Source organism: Heterodontus francisci, unplaced genomic scaffold (genome assembly GCF_036365525.1).
Source record: "Heterodontus francisci isolate sHetFra1 unplaced genomic scaffold, sHetFra1.hap1 HAP1_SCAFFOLD_91, whole genome shotgun sequence".
NCBI classification, from domain to species: Eukaryota; Metazoa; Chordata; class Chondrichthyes; order Heterodontiformes; family Heterodontidae; genus Heterodontus; species Heterodontus francisci.
In genome coordinates, this window is record NW_027140989.1 from 4,104,033 (window position 1) to 4,118,690 (window position 14,658).

The 14,658-nt window shown below is 43.5% G+C and overlaps 1 non-coding gene across 1 annotated transcript; it reads right to left on the reverse strand.

The window, feature by feature from the left end:
- Positions 1-1,618: 1,618 nt before the first annotated feature.
- trnai-uau (transfer RNA isoleucine (anticodon UAU)) lies at positions 1,619-1,692 on the reverse strand. Its single transcript has one exon. It is a non-coding gene; the product is annotated as a tRNA-Ile (tRNA).
- Positions 1,693-14,658: the final 12,966 nt, after the last annotated feature.

The window sequence follows — 14,658 nt, forward strand, 5'->3', positions numbered from 1 at the left end:
TGATCATATTGAATGGTGGGGCAGGGTCAATGGGCTGAATAGCCGACTCCTGCTCCTATGTTCCTGTGTTCCTAACCCCACATGATCGGCGAGGCACAGCCTCAGGCCGACTTGGTGGGTGGTGCAAACAGATATCACTGCTTCTGATCTTCACCAGAACAGAGAGTGAGATGTAACATTGATCATCAAACAGACTGTGAGAGAATACAACAGAATAAAAGACATGGAGATACGCTGTGGAATAACAAATAGATTTGATTGGAACGTTGACTTTGATTGGAATGGATAAAACACCAGAACCAGCAGATTAAAAATGGGATTTTCATCATTATATTGATCTGGGACAGAAAAGAGAAATTGATGGGAAGAAGGGAAGAAGGAAGAAAAGAAAGAATGGAACTGTTCAGTTTTTTCGGTTTTTTCACTTGCCCATCAAAGCTGGATAAAAAAAAAGTTGCATGTAACAGAGAATTTCACCAAAAAGGGAGAATAAATGCTGCCGAAACCTTGGATCGAAGGATGCCCCAACAGATCACCTGTTTAACTGTCTCCTCAAAAGGGAATTTCAATCAGTGAGTAATATTATTCTCTACCTTTTTTTGTTAAATGAACCCAGAACGGTCACTTGGAATTAATATCTGTGTTCCGACTCCTGAATAATAAAATTGTGAGTTTCTCGATATTTTCTGGACACATTTCCTGCTGAAAGAACGAAGAATTCTTTTCGAATTTACACAATACTAGATACACACTCATCAAGCCTCCGAAGCTCGCATTCTTGGTGCTGCTCTCTCCTCCCAAGCCTCATCTCATGTGACTGTTACATCATCAGTCTGATTGTGGGAGGGGTTAATCCCACTGTCTTCAGCATTAACCCATTACATCCTTACACTTCATTGTCTGTCCAAAAAAATGGGTGGAGGGAACTTGATTTATCGAAACACCAACAGCTGCCAGTTGAAAATCAACTCAACCCATCAGAGAGAGAGAGAGACTGTCAGAGAACTTCCTGCATCCAGTCCTGACCCTGTCACACTCAGCTGATGCTCACCCAGACCCCACTCTCATCAACACTGAACATTGTTGCCGAGCCGCTTCAAATACTGTTTATAAAAGGCAGGAAAGGTCAAAGTTCACACAGCTGTATTGAATAGAGCAAAGTTTAATGTCTTCTCACCGTTTCTCGGTAACCACATGAGACATATGTTTTCTCATTTGGTTCCTTTGATTTTTCTTGCTCCTGACTGACAAATATTCCAAACCTCAGATCAACCCTCCCACTTGCGTCATGTCCAGTCTCAGTCACAAACAACACAGAATGACACAAACACTCTGAAACATGCAACGCAGTCACACTTTCCTTCAGTGACATTAATGTCGAGCTGTTTTCCAGGTTGAATGCAACTGTGAACAAATTTGTATCAAAGAAGTTGCCTTTGAAATATCAGCACTGAATTTCTGTCGAAGGAGGAACAGCCATTCCAAACTCACATCCTTCACAAAGGCTGTTTTCTCCTGTGATGAAAATTCATCATGTAATTTGAATTCTCACTTAAAGTTCAGAAGACACAGATGGAAGCGATTGATAAGGTAACTTATACATCACAAATGTGAACCAAGGCTTTACTGGGAATTGAACCCAAGATCCCCTGTTTATAAGACAAGTGCTTTAACCAACTAAGCTACAGAGCCAGATGTTGATACAATTGAAATCAGAGGAGTGCACTATTTATTCTCATATAATATCAATATCAAAGCAAAATACAGCAAATAAAAACAAGAAATGCTGGAAATACTCATCAGGTCTGGCAGCATCTGTGGAGAGAGAAGCAGAGTTAACGTTTCAGGTCAATGACCCTTCTTCAGACCCTTCTATATATTCTCATCCCACTTCTCCACAGGTCACAACATATATTTTAACTTTTCCCACTTCCTGAAACAGTCAATCATATACTCTATTCTTCCCAGAATAGAAGACACTGACCAGGTTTCTTTAATGAACAGCAAAATTATGAGTTTATTACAGAACAAGTTTTAACTAGTCATGAAATAAAGCATAAATACACAGGTAGAAATTTTAAAAGTTCCCTTTTTACCTTCACCAACATTTGAAGCCCCTTTCTTCCCACAGCCCCACACACGCACACACATATACACCGGTTAACTGAAAAAAAAATAATTATTTTTTACAATTCTGAGTTCTGTTCAAGACAAAAACAACACTTGGGCTGATTACTTGTTCATTCCTGAAGAAAACAGCAGATGAGATATGTTGTTCCAAAACTGGCATCTCGTCTAACTTCTGAGTTTGCGTAGACAGGTCACTAGGGTCTTTTAGAACAGTTTTTTCGAGGCAGTGTTGAGAATTAATTTTAGCAGGCTTGCTTCAAAGACAGGCGAAGAGATGAATTGACACAGTGAAGTACTCAGGGTCTTTTCAAGATTTGCAGCAAAACAACGTGGGTTGTGATCTTCTCTCCTTTTTTGACACTTCTTCAGGCTAACTTTATCAGCTGCTCATCCCAGAAGGTAAAACACAATGACTGCTACAAATAAAAGCTTGTGATTTTTCTGCCCTCTTCGGTGTGTGCTGCTGCTGCCGGGTTTGTCCAATCAGGAGGAGCAACTGACTTCTCTGTCCACATTTCCCCCTGTTATCAGGGTTTCTGTTCACCATTTAACTTGAGTCATGTGACAACCAGTAAACATAGTTGCCAAATTAGTACTTTCAGTACCCTCTTGAAAAAGAACTGGTCTGACATTTATTAAGTTTGACGATGAATTTCTCAAAAAAAATTTCACAAAAAAAAATCGAAATCACTTCCATAATATCATGTACTTTCCCTGAGCTACAGGTTATTGCAAGTCTCTCTGGCTGTGTTTATTTCTGTTGATTTTGCACTCAGGTTCTTTCTGAATCCATGTGTTTGTCAGTGAGAAACATGGAGATAAGCTTAATGATTTCCCTGCAAATTATTCATATCTCCGTCTTTCTCCGAACTTTGTAGAAACCTCTCCGTTAAACATTGAAAGGTGACAGTGTTTATTGTGACGGGGTTCCATTTATTCAGGCAAATCTGGTATAAAAGTGCTCAAGAAATGATTCAAACATGTAATGTATTTGTATATTATGTGTATGACATAATGACGCAAATAAACAATTCCTTGCACTTGCCACGCTTGGTGTATATTTTCTCTGCTGATGCCCCCTGAATATATTAGAGAAAATGGTGATGAGGATGAGATAAAAGTCTGTAAATATAGGCAGCAAACAGCAGCAGGGACTGCAGTGAAAAGGATCAGCTAGCTCCTGGTGACCTACCTGCTCGGATGGTGGAGATTTTAGGTGGATTGTGTGACGCCTGGGCCACAGAATGTCTCTTCAGTTGAATGAGATTCAATATGGCTGCACACACATGGGATACATTGGAAGGTGAGGAACTTATGAGAGGGCTTGAGAACCATTCAGTTCATATATTGAAAGAATGGACATGTTTTTCATCTCGGCCTCCTGAGGTCCCCAGCATCACAGTTTCCAGTCTTCAGCCAATTCGATTCACTCCACATGATCGCAAGAAACAACTGAAGTCACTCGATACAGCAACGACAATACGCCCTAACAACATCCCGGCTCTGGTACTGAAGACTTGTGCTCCAGAACTAGCTGCGCTCTCAGCCACACTGTTCCAGTAGAGCTACAACACAGGCATCTACCCGACAATGTGGAAAATTGCCCAAGTGTGCCCACTCCATAAAAAAAAAGCAGGACAAATCCAATCTGACCAATTACCAGCCCATCAGTCTCCTATCAATCATCAGCAAAGTGCTGGAAGATGTCATCAACAGTGCTATCAAGCACCAGACACTTAGCAGTAATCTGCTCATCGATGCTCAGTTTAGGTTCTGCCAGGGTTCCTCGACTCCAGGCAAATACTTGGCAGGTAGAGTATAATGTGGGAAAATGTGAGGTTATCCACTTTGGTAAGAAGAATGGAAAAGCAAAATATTATTTAAATTGTGAGAGATTACAGAATGCTGCGGTATAGAAGGATCTGCGTGTCCTCGTACATGAATCACAAAAAGTTACCATGCAGGTAGAGCAAATAATTAGGAAGGCAAATGGAATGTTGCCCTTTATTTCAAGGGGGATGGAGTATAATAGAAGAGAAGTCTTGCTGCAAATGTACAGGGTGTTGGTGAAACCACACCTGGAGTACTGTGTACAGTTTTGGTCTCTTTATTTAAGGAGGGATATACTTGCATTGGAGGCAGTTCAGAGAAGGTTCACTGGATTGATTCCTGTGATGAATTGGTTGTCTTATGTGGAGAGTTGATCAGGTTGGACCTATACTCATTGGAGTTCAGAAAAATGATATTTGATCGTATTGAGACATATAAGATTTTGAGGGGGCTTGACAGGGTGGATGCTGAGAGAATATTTCCCCTCATGGTGGAATTTCCAACTAGGGGACACAGTTTCAGAATAATGGTCTTCCATTTCAGAAGGAATTGAGGAGGAATTTCTTCTCTCAGAGAGTCATTAATCTTTGGAATTCTCTACCACAGAGAGTAGTGGAGGCTGGGTCATTGCATGTCTTCAAGACTGAGGTTGACAGATGTTTATCCACAAGGAAGTCAAGGGTTATGGGGGGCAGGCAAGAAAGTGGGGTTGAGGCCATGATCAGGTCAGCCATGATCCTATTGAATGGTGGAGCAGGCTCGAGGGGCCAAATGGCCTACTCCTGCTAATATTTCTTCTGTTTTATTTTTTATTGCAGCTTGGTCCAAACAGACACAAAAGAGTGGATTTCTAGAGGAGAGGTGAGAGTGATTGCCCTTGAATGAGTGTGGCATCAAGGATCCCGAGCAAAATTGAAGTCAATGGGAATCAAGGGGAAAACTCTCCACTTGGTGGAGTCATACCTCGCACAAAGCAAGATGGTTGTGGTTTGTGCAGGCCAATCATCTCAGCCCAGGACATTGCCTCAGGAGTTTCTCAGGGTAGTGTCCTCGGCCCAAACATCCTCAGCTGTTTCATTGATCACTTTCCCTTCAACATAAGTCAGAAGTGGGAATGTTCGCTGATGACTCACAACTCCTCAGATACTGAAGCAGTCTGTGCCCACAAGCAGCGAGACCTGTACAAACTTCAGGCTTGACCTGATAAGTGACAAGCAACCTTCTGCCACACAAGTGCTAAGCAGTGAACATCTCGATTGAGAGAGAATCAAACCATCTACCTTTTGATATTCAGCAGCATAATCATCACTGAATCCCCCACCATCAACATCTTGGGGGTTACCATTGACCAGAAACTAAACTGGACCAGTCACATCTATGCTGCAGCTATAAGTGCAGGTCAGAGATTAGGAATTCTGCAGCTAGTATCTCGCCTCCTGACACCTCAAATCCTGTCCACCATGTACAAGGCACAAGTCAGGAGTGGGATGGAATACATCCCACTCAACAACACTCAAGAAGCTCAACACCATCCAGGAGAAAGCAGCCCACTTGATCAGCACCTAACCCACCACCTTAAACATTCACTTCCTCCACTACCAGTACACAGTGGCTGCAGTGTGTACCATCTCCATATGCACTGCAGTATCTCGCCAAGTATCCTTCAACAGCACCTTCCAAACCCGTGACCACTACCACCTCGAAGGACAAGGGCAGCAGATGCATGGGAACTCACTGCCTGCAGGTTCCCCTCTAAGTCACTCACCATCCTGACATGGAACTATATCGCCATTTCTTCACTGTTGTTGGGTCACAATCCTGGAACTCCCTCTCCAATAGCACTGTGGGTGTTCCTACACCATATGGACTGTAGCAGTTCAAGAAGGCAGCTCACTACCACATTCTCAACGGCAATAGGAATGGGTAATAAATGCTAGACTTATCAGCGATACTCGCGCCCATTAATGAATAAAAAACAAATCACTCTCCACAGATTCCCCACAATCTGGGCTTGGACATTTACTTCAGGAGCACAGAGCTTTATATAACTGCAACATGAGTTCCAATCTTCATATTCCGTTCACTTTTCACATTATTTTTCTACCAGTCCACTAGCTTTTAGTGATTCAGTGCTCGGGTCTCTGCGCCTCCGCAGTTTCTATCATCTCACCACTTAACAAAAAACACTCTGATCTATCTTTCGTAGGTGCCAGATGACCCCTCATTTTAAACTCCATTTGCCAAAACATTGCTCACTCACTTAATCTATCAAACAGGTTTGAAAATAAATTTCTTGCCAAAGGATAATGTTCTGCTTCTGCTCCCTCGCCATTTGCTTTTCCCGTTAGTCGTTCACTTGGTGTAAATCCGGAGAAAGTAAAGATGGAAGGAAGGAAGGAGGGGAGGGAAAATCCTGCTCCGTTTCGTGATCCCTATTTGATCTTCATTCCAGTCCAATTTTGGTGAAGAATTCCAATTGCCTGTCTCAATTTTAATAAAGTATAAACAATTCTGGAACCACCGTCAAGATACTGACAAGAACAGGTTTCCAGGCCGACTTTGCATTGAAGCTGGAAACAAGAACGCAACAGGCATTTGATAAACTAACGACAAGGATGGAATTCAAACCCACGCGTGCACAGCACAATGGTTTAGTAGTCCATCGCCTTAACCTCTCAGCCACCACGGCATCTGGCAAGTAATAGAAGCACAACCGTCACCTTCACACAGATCCTGAATGTGCAGCCAGCTGTGTCATGATGGAAATGTAGCTTCTGTAAGTAAATGATATTTCCATCACATCAGGTCATGGCCTGTTGGGAATGAAGCGGTGTGAAACATTTCCAGACCATGTCCAACACGTTTCTACTCAGTGTGAAAACTCACCACGGAAAGACTGGAACATACAATCATTTGATCGCAGCATGATGAACATCACTCAGACACCTGAACCATTCGGTCACTGACGAAGTCATGATGACTTCGAATTTCTCATGAAATGACAACTGAACTAACTGACTGGAAGAATTGCTTCAACTCCACGTGATCAGCGAGGCACAGCCTCAGCCAACTTGTCAGGCGGTGCAAACAGATATCACTGCTTCTGATCTTCACCAGAACAGAGAGAGAGATGCAATATTGATCATCAAACAGACTGTGAGAGAATACAACAGAATAAAACACATGGAGAGACACTGTGGAATAACAAATAGATTTGACTGGAATGTTGAATTTTGATTGGAATGGATAAAACAGCAGAAACATCAGATTAAATTGGGATTCTCATCATTATATTGATCTGGGACAGAAAAGAGAAACTGATGGAAAGAAGGGAAGACGGAAGAATGGATTTGTTCAGTTTTTTCAGTTTTTTCACTCGTCCATCAAAGCTGGATAAAAAAAAGTTGCAAAAGTTGCAAATGCTGTCAAAACCTTGGATCGAAGGATGTCCCAACTGTTTAACTGTCTCCTCACTAGGGGATTTCAATCAGTGAGTAATATTATTCTCTATTTTGTTTGTTAAATGAACCCAGAACTGTAACTTGGAATTAATATCTGTGTTCCGACTCCTGAATAATAAAATTGTGAGTTTCTTGATATTATCTGGACACATTTCCTGCTGAAAGAACTGAGAACTCTTTTCTAATTTACACAATACTATATACACACTCATCAAGCCTCCTCAGCTAGCATCCTTGGTGCTGCACTCTCTTCTCCCAAACCTCATCCCATGTGACTGTTACATGATCACTTTGACAGTGGGAGAGGTTGATCCCACTGTCTTCAGCATTAACCCTTTACATCCTTATCCTCCACTGTGAATCAAAAAAAAATGGTTAGAGGGAACTTCCTTCATTTATCGAAACACCAACAGCTGCCAGTTGTGAACCAACTCAAAACCATCAGAGAGAGAGAGAGAGAGAGAGACTGTCAGAGAACTTCCTGCATCCAGTCCTGACCCTGTCACGCTCAGCAGTTGCTCACCCAGACCCCACTCTCATCAACACTGAACATTGTCACTGAGACCCTTCAAATAATGTTTATAAAAGGCAGAAAAATTCAAAGTTCATCGCAGCTGGATTGATTGAAACTAAGTTTAATATCTTCTTACCAATAGGTAACCACATGAGAAAGTCCTTCAATCATTAGCATAAATTATCAGCTGCAAGAATGTTTGTCATTGGGTTAAATCATTTCTGTGAGAGGAATGTTCCAGCATCATAAACCAGGGGAACGTGCTGACTGAGTTGTGTCTTCATCTCTTCTGGGCAGTCGGACAGTTCACCCTTCATTCTGCTCTGATTCACTTTCCCAAAGCGGATCTACAGATTCTCAAATCTGGAGACTGTGTTTTCTTATTCGGTTCCTTTTGATTTTTCTTGCTCCTGAATGATAATATATTCCAACCTTTGATCAACCTTGCGTTGTTTCCCAGTCACGGTTAAAAGCGACACATAATGGCACCAACACTCTGAAACATACAACATGGTCACACTCTGCTTCAGTGAGATTAATGTTGAGGCGAAAACAAGAAATGCTGGATTCACTCAGCAGGTCTGGCAGCATCTGTGGAAAGAGAAGCAGAGTTAACATTTCGGGTCAGTGACCCTTCTTCGGAACTGACAAATATTAGAAAAGTCACAGATTATAAACAAGTGAGGTGGGGGTTGGGCAAGAGATAACAAAGGAGAAGGTGCAGATTGGACCAGGCCACATAGCTGACCAAAAGGTCACGGAGCAAAGGCAAACAATATGTTAATGGTGTTTTGAAAGACAAAGCATTAGTACAGATTAGGTGTGAATAGACTGAATATAGAACATCAGCAAGTGCAAACCTGAAGAAAAACAACCTGAAAAAAACAGTGGGTAAGCAAACTGAACAAACTAAGATGAAATGAAATAAATGCAAAAAATGTAAAAAGGAATGCAAAAAAAGGAAGAAAAAATAACTAAAAATGACTAAAAATGAAAGTAAAGTGGGGGGCTGTCATGCTCTGAAATTATTGAACTCAATGTTCAGTCCGGCAGGCTGTAGTGTGCCTAATCGGTTAATGTTGAGGCGGTTTCACGTCAAATGCAATTGTGAACAAATTTCTCTCGTGGAAATTGTGGGTGATTTGAGTATTTGCACTGAATTTCTGTGCAAGGAGGGACAGTTTCAAACAGCCATTCCCAAATCACTTCTTTCACAAAGACAAAGACTGTGCTGTCTTAACGTGTCACTCAACTTCACAAACAAATTTGAACTCGAAGTTCAGGGGAAGACAGAGATGTGAATGATTGACAGAGTAGTCTTTAAATCATAACTTTCCGTTTCTTCACTGCAGTGAGGCTTTGTTGGGGTTTGAAGTTAGGTTCTGCTGTTTATTTGACAGAGGCTTTAACCAACTAAGCGACAGGGCAAAATCTCAAACACATCCTGTCCTGGAGTTACAGGTTATTGCAGGAATATCTGTCTCTGGGTGCTTTCTGAATCCACAAGTTTGCAGATCTTTGTGAGTGAGAGACATGGAGATATGCTTCAAGGATTTCCCTGTAAATTATTCATATCTCCATCTTTTCCTGAACTTTGAACAAACACATTACTGTGGGAATCACACACATCTGGCCCTCACATTCGTCCGCTAAACATTGAAAGGTGACAGTGTTTATTGTGAGGGGATCCATTTATTCAGACACATCTTGATCGGGACGTGTTTCACACATGTAATGTTTTTGTATACTATGTTTATGATGTAATATTACAAATAAACATTTCCTTGCACTTGTCGCATTTGGTCTCCATTTTCTCTGCTGATGCCCCCTGAATATATTCGAGAAAATGGTGATGAGGATGAGATAAAAGTCTGCAAATATAGGCAGAAAACAGCAGCAGGAACTGCAGCGAACAAGAACAGCCAGCTCCTGGTGACCTACCTGCTCAGATGGTGGAGATTTTGGGTGGATTGTGTGAAGCCTGTGCTACAGACTGTCTCCTCAGTTGAATGAGATGCCCGAGGGTAAAGCATGGCAACCCGACCCGACTCCGACGAGACCGGATGACATGTGTCATGTTCGGGTCGGGTCTCTCTTCCATGTCCGGCTTTCGGGTTCGTGACGGGTTGGGCTGGAGGCGGGCACAGTGCTGCCTTGCTCAGGGAGGGAACTTCTGCATGATTCCGCAGGAATAGCCAGCTTTCAGAATGGAGGATCACAACATTTGGACAAGGTATGTTTGATATAATTAACTTTATTATGGTAGTCGGGTCGGGTCGGGTCGGGTCGGGTCGGGTGCGGGAAAAAAATCAAAGGACTCGGGCTCGGGTCAGGTTCAGGTTGGATGTGGTCAGGTCGGACCGGGTCGGGTTTCAATTTCATAAACGAGCAGGCCTTTACCGCAGGGTCTTAGTGTGCATCAGATTCAAAGTGATTATTTGGGACAATATGGCTGCACCCAAGGGATACATCGGAGGGCTCGAGAACCATTCAGTTCATATATTGAAAGAATGGACATGTTTTTCAGAGCTAATAATATTTTGGAACTTGAAGGTGAAAGTGAAGAGGTCAAGACTCAGAATAAGGCAATTCTTGAGGGCAAGAAAGTAATTTTGCGAATGTAAATTATCCTGGAAGTGTATGACATGCTAACAAATCTTCCTGCTCCCATCAAGGCAAAAGATGTGAATTCAAAACAATCATCACCAAGTTGGAGGAACATTTTAACCCAAAGCCACTGGAGATCACGGCAAGTTAGAAATTTGGAACCAGAAAGCAGAAAAGTAGTGAAATAGTTGGTGAGTACATGGTGGAACTGAAGAATTTATCACTACATTGCAACTTTGGCACATTCTTAGACCGTACATTACGAGACAGATTTGTGCTTATATTGGTGGATGAGAAAAGATACTAAACACGCAAAATCCTACATTTCAGCTAACGTGTGAGATTGCTCTCTCCATGGAGATAGCATCAAAGAATGCTGGGGAATTTCGTCTTTTGCCAGTGACAGTCACACACTTCAGGAGAAGATAAAAAAACTGTCAAAATGGGCTTTCACATGGCAGATAAAATTTTACACAGAGAAGTGTAAAGTGATAAGGTTTGGGAGGAAGAATGAGACAATGTGCACCAATCTTAGAAGGTTTGAAAATGTTGCTAAAAGCAAACAGGACACTTGGCTTTATTCATAGAGGCATAGAGTAAAAGCAAATAAGTTATACTAAACCTTTATAAAACACTGGGGCCTACTCCTGCACCTCCACAGAAAGCTTCCACTCCAGGCTCGGACACCCTCTTCAGGATCACTCTCCATACATCCTGCCACTCCATGCACGGATATCTCCCTCAGGATCAGATCACAGCTCCACAGTCCTGCCACATCCAGTCGTGAATGGTGGTGGATAATTTAATAACTAACAAGATGAGGAGGCTCCAAAAACACCCACATCCTCAATGATGGTGGTGCTGAGCACGTCAGTGCAAAAGGCAAAACTGAAGCATTTGCAACCATCTTCAGTCAGAAATATTAAGTGTATTTGATCTGTGCTAATTTCAGCTCCTCATGCTCGCTGGTGCCTTGATTCTCTGGTGCTAATTTCAAAGTAAATCATGCAGCTTGACAATTGGAGCCAAAGAAAAAGACACAGGAGAGGTTGAAAGTGCCAAAACCTGGGATTGAACCAAGAACTGCGATTTTTAGTGCAATGCAAATCCAGCTGATCTATTTCAGGAACACAGCAAAACCAGCCTTCGCTCATTGCTTTGGAAGACAATATTTACATTCAAGTGTTTGTCAAAATTTACAGAACACAACAAGAGTAATATTTCCCATTGTTTTCTCAGCACTGATGGAATGTGAAGCGGGAGACAGCCAGAAGTCCCACTGATCCACACTGACCCAGAGCTGAGAGTGAAATGAGATAAAGTTGAATCTTTAGCAGCGAGTCCTGAATCAAGGAGAGACTTTCTGATATAGTAAAAGCAAAATACTGCATCTGCTGGAAATCTGAAATAAAAACAAAGGTGCTGGAAATACTCAGCAGGTCTGGCAGCATCTGTGGAGAGAGAAACAGAGTTAAAGTTTCAAGTCTGTGACCTTTCATCAGAACTGCCAAAGGTTAGAAAAGATTTAGGTTTCAAACAAGTGAAGGAGAGGTGCCTGTGGGAGAGAACAAAGGGGAAGGTGTTTGATAGGGCAGAGGGCAGGAAAGATTAAAAGAAAACACGCACTAACATACCAGGAAATGAAATGCAGGAAATAAAACCTGATTATCATGTCAGAGATTGGCATTAATGACAGTTGTGGTACCCAGAATGCTCTGCGCTCCAGAATTTGCCTTGTCTCTGATAAGGAGCAGGCGTGGCAGTGGCTGAGCTCCATCTGCAGCCGGAGCGGAATATTCACAACGTGCAGGGAGACCGCGCCCGTAGCGGGTGCACACAGCTGGAGCAGGGCGTCAAGGCCACAATTGGATGGAACAATCCCGTTTGTGTCCCTGCGGGTGGCGGTGAAGCTTTTCCCTGTGAGGCTTCCCGAAACTGCCCGCCAGCAAGGTCAACTGTTCAGGCAGCGTCTGTAAATAGATAGGAATTGGGGATTGGGCAGGGAGCGTCTCTAAATGAATAAGATTTGGGGACTGGGCAAGGAACGTCTGTAAATGGATAAGAATTGGGGATTTGGCAGGGAGCGTTTTTTTATCCGTTCGTGGGATGTGGGCGTCGCTAGCTCGATCTCAGCTGCAGTAATGTGTCCAGTTTTGGGCACCAGGCTTCAGAAAGGACATCAAAGCTTTTGAGACAGTTCGGAGGAGATATACGAGAATTATACCAGAGATGAGGGGTTTCAGTTCTCTGGACAGGCTGGTGAAGCTGGGATTGTTGGCCAAAAATGTCAAGGGGAGGTGAGGAGAGATCTTTTTACCCAGTAACTGATTCGGATTTGGAATGAATTGTCTGACAGTGTGGTGGAAACAGATTCAATTAGAACTTTCATAAAAGAATTGGACAAATATTTCAAAGTGAATTTCTCCAGGACTATGGGGAAATAGGCAGGGGTTTGGTTTAATTGCATCATTTTTTTCACAGATTCAGCACAGGCACAAAAGACCGATTGGCCTCCTTCTGTGCTGTATTATTCTATGAAATAGTGACAGTCAGGGCAAGTCTGCATAAGAAGGAGAAATGGAGACAGGTAAGGGCGAGCACATCACCAAAACTGGGAGATACTACATTGGACAGGGAGGGTCGGAGGGGAAGAGCGCACGTACATACAGTCAGAATCAGCACCTTCAGGGGAAGAGAGAGAGAGGAACCAATGAGTGTGGAACTGAACCCAGCCAGAGTCAACCTGCTGAGACACCAGTGAGTTCACACTGGGGAGAGATCATTCACCTGCTCCGTGTGTGGGAAGGGGTTCACTCAGTGATCCAACCTCACTGAACATCAACTTGTTCACACTGATCAGAGGAGACCTTTTCAATGTCCTGACTGTGAGAAGAGCTTGAAAAGCAGTAATGATCTGCTGAAACACCAACACACTCACACTGGGGAGAGGCCGTTCCCCTGCCATGTGTGTGGGAAGGGATTTACTCAGTCATTCAATCTGCTGCAACATCAGCAAGTTCACATTTAACTGCAGGGGTTGGATTCTGCTGTTGTTGCTGCTATTCATCACTTTCAGAGACAAAGTTGGGTCTTACTTTATAACCAGTGTAGTCCAGAGCAAAAGCGTCTTCTTAATGTTGAGATAAACGGGAGAAGAGACCGGGAAGTGGCGGCGATGATTGGGGAGGTGCTGCACCATCACTTTAATGGAGCACCCTCCCTCCCCCGGGGTCCTTGCTGCACGCCCGCCAGGCCTGGCGGCTCTGATTGGGGTCCTGAGAGCCCCTGAGACTCGGTTCGGCTGAGGCTGCGCTCAGCCCCGCTCAGCTCTGTTGTGATATTTAAAATATGAAAGGCCTGTCGGACTGAGAGCTGATCTGGAATTTAGAAAGCAGCATTACTGGAGGGTCATTGCTGCTCAGCACAATATCACCCCCCGCTCCTGGGAATTGTTGATTCTGCAACCTGTATATCAGTTCTTCACTTAACCAGAGGGGGAGATGTGTGAGCAGAAAAACAGAGCAAATTAAAAAACACAGCTGGACAGATGTGAAACAGGTCAATCCACTGTTACAATAACTCCATCACTGACTCCCTCCTGACAGTAACCAGCCCTTTCACAGAGACTGTGGGTGGCTCTGAAAAGAGTATTTGATTTATTAGATGTCATTTCGGCCGCTTTACTTTTTCTGGGAGCTCTGAGCGCTGGTTTTCTTGGGCAGCAGCAAGGCCTGGATATTAGGCAGCACCCCGCCCTGAGCGATGGTCACGTCTCCCAGCAGCTTGATGAGCTCTTAGTTGTTGCGGACGGCCAGCTGCAGGTGTCTGGGGATGATGCGGGTCTTCTTGTTGTCCCGGGCCACGTTACCGGACAGCTCGAGGATTTCAGCGGTCAGACACTCGAGCACAGCAGCCAGATAGACCGGGGCTCCGGCACCCACACGCTCAGCATAGTTGTCCTTTCTCAGGAGCCTGTGAACCCGGCCCACCGGGAACTGCAGTCCAGCCCGGGAGGAGCGAGACTTGGCCTTGGACCGAGCTTTCCTGCCGGTCTTTCCTCTTCCAGACATTTCCACAATCTCTCAAATACTTTCACAAAGAATGGATATTTTCTCT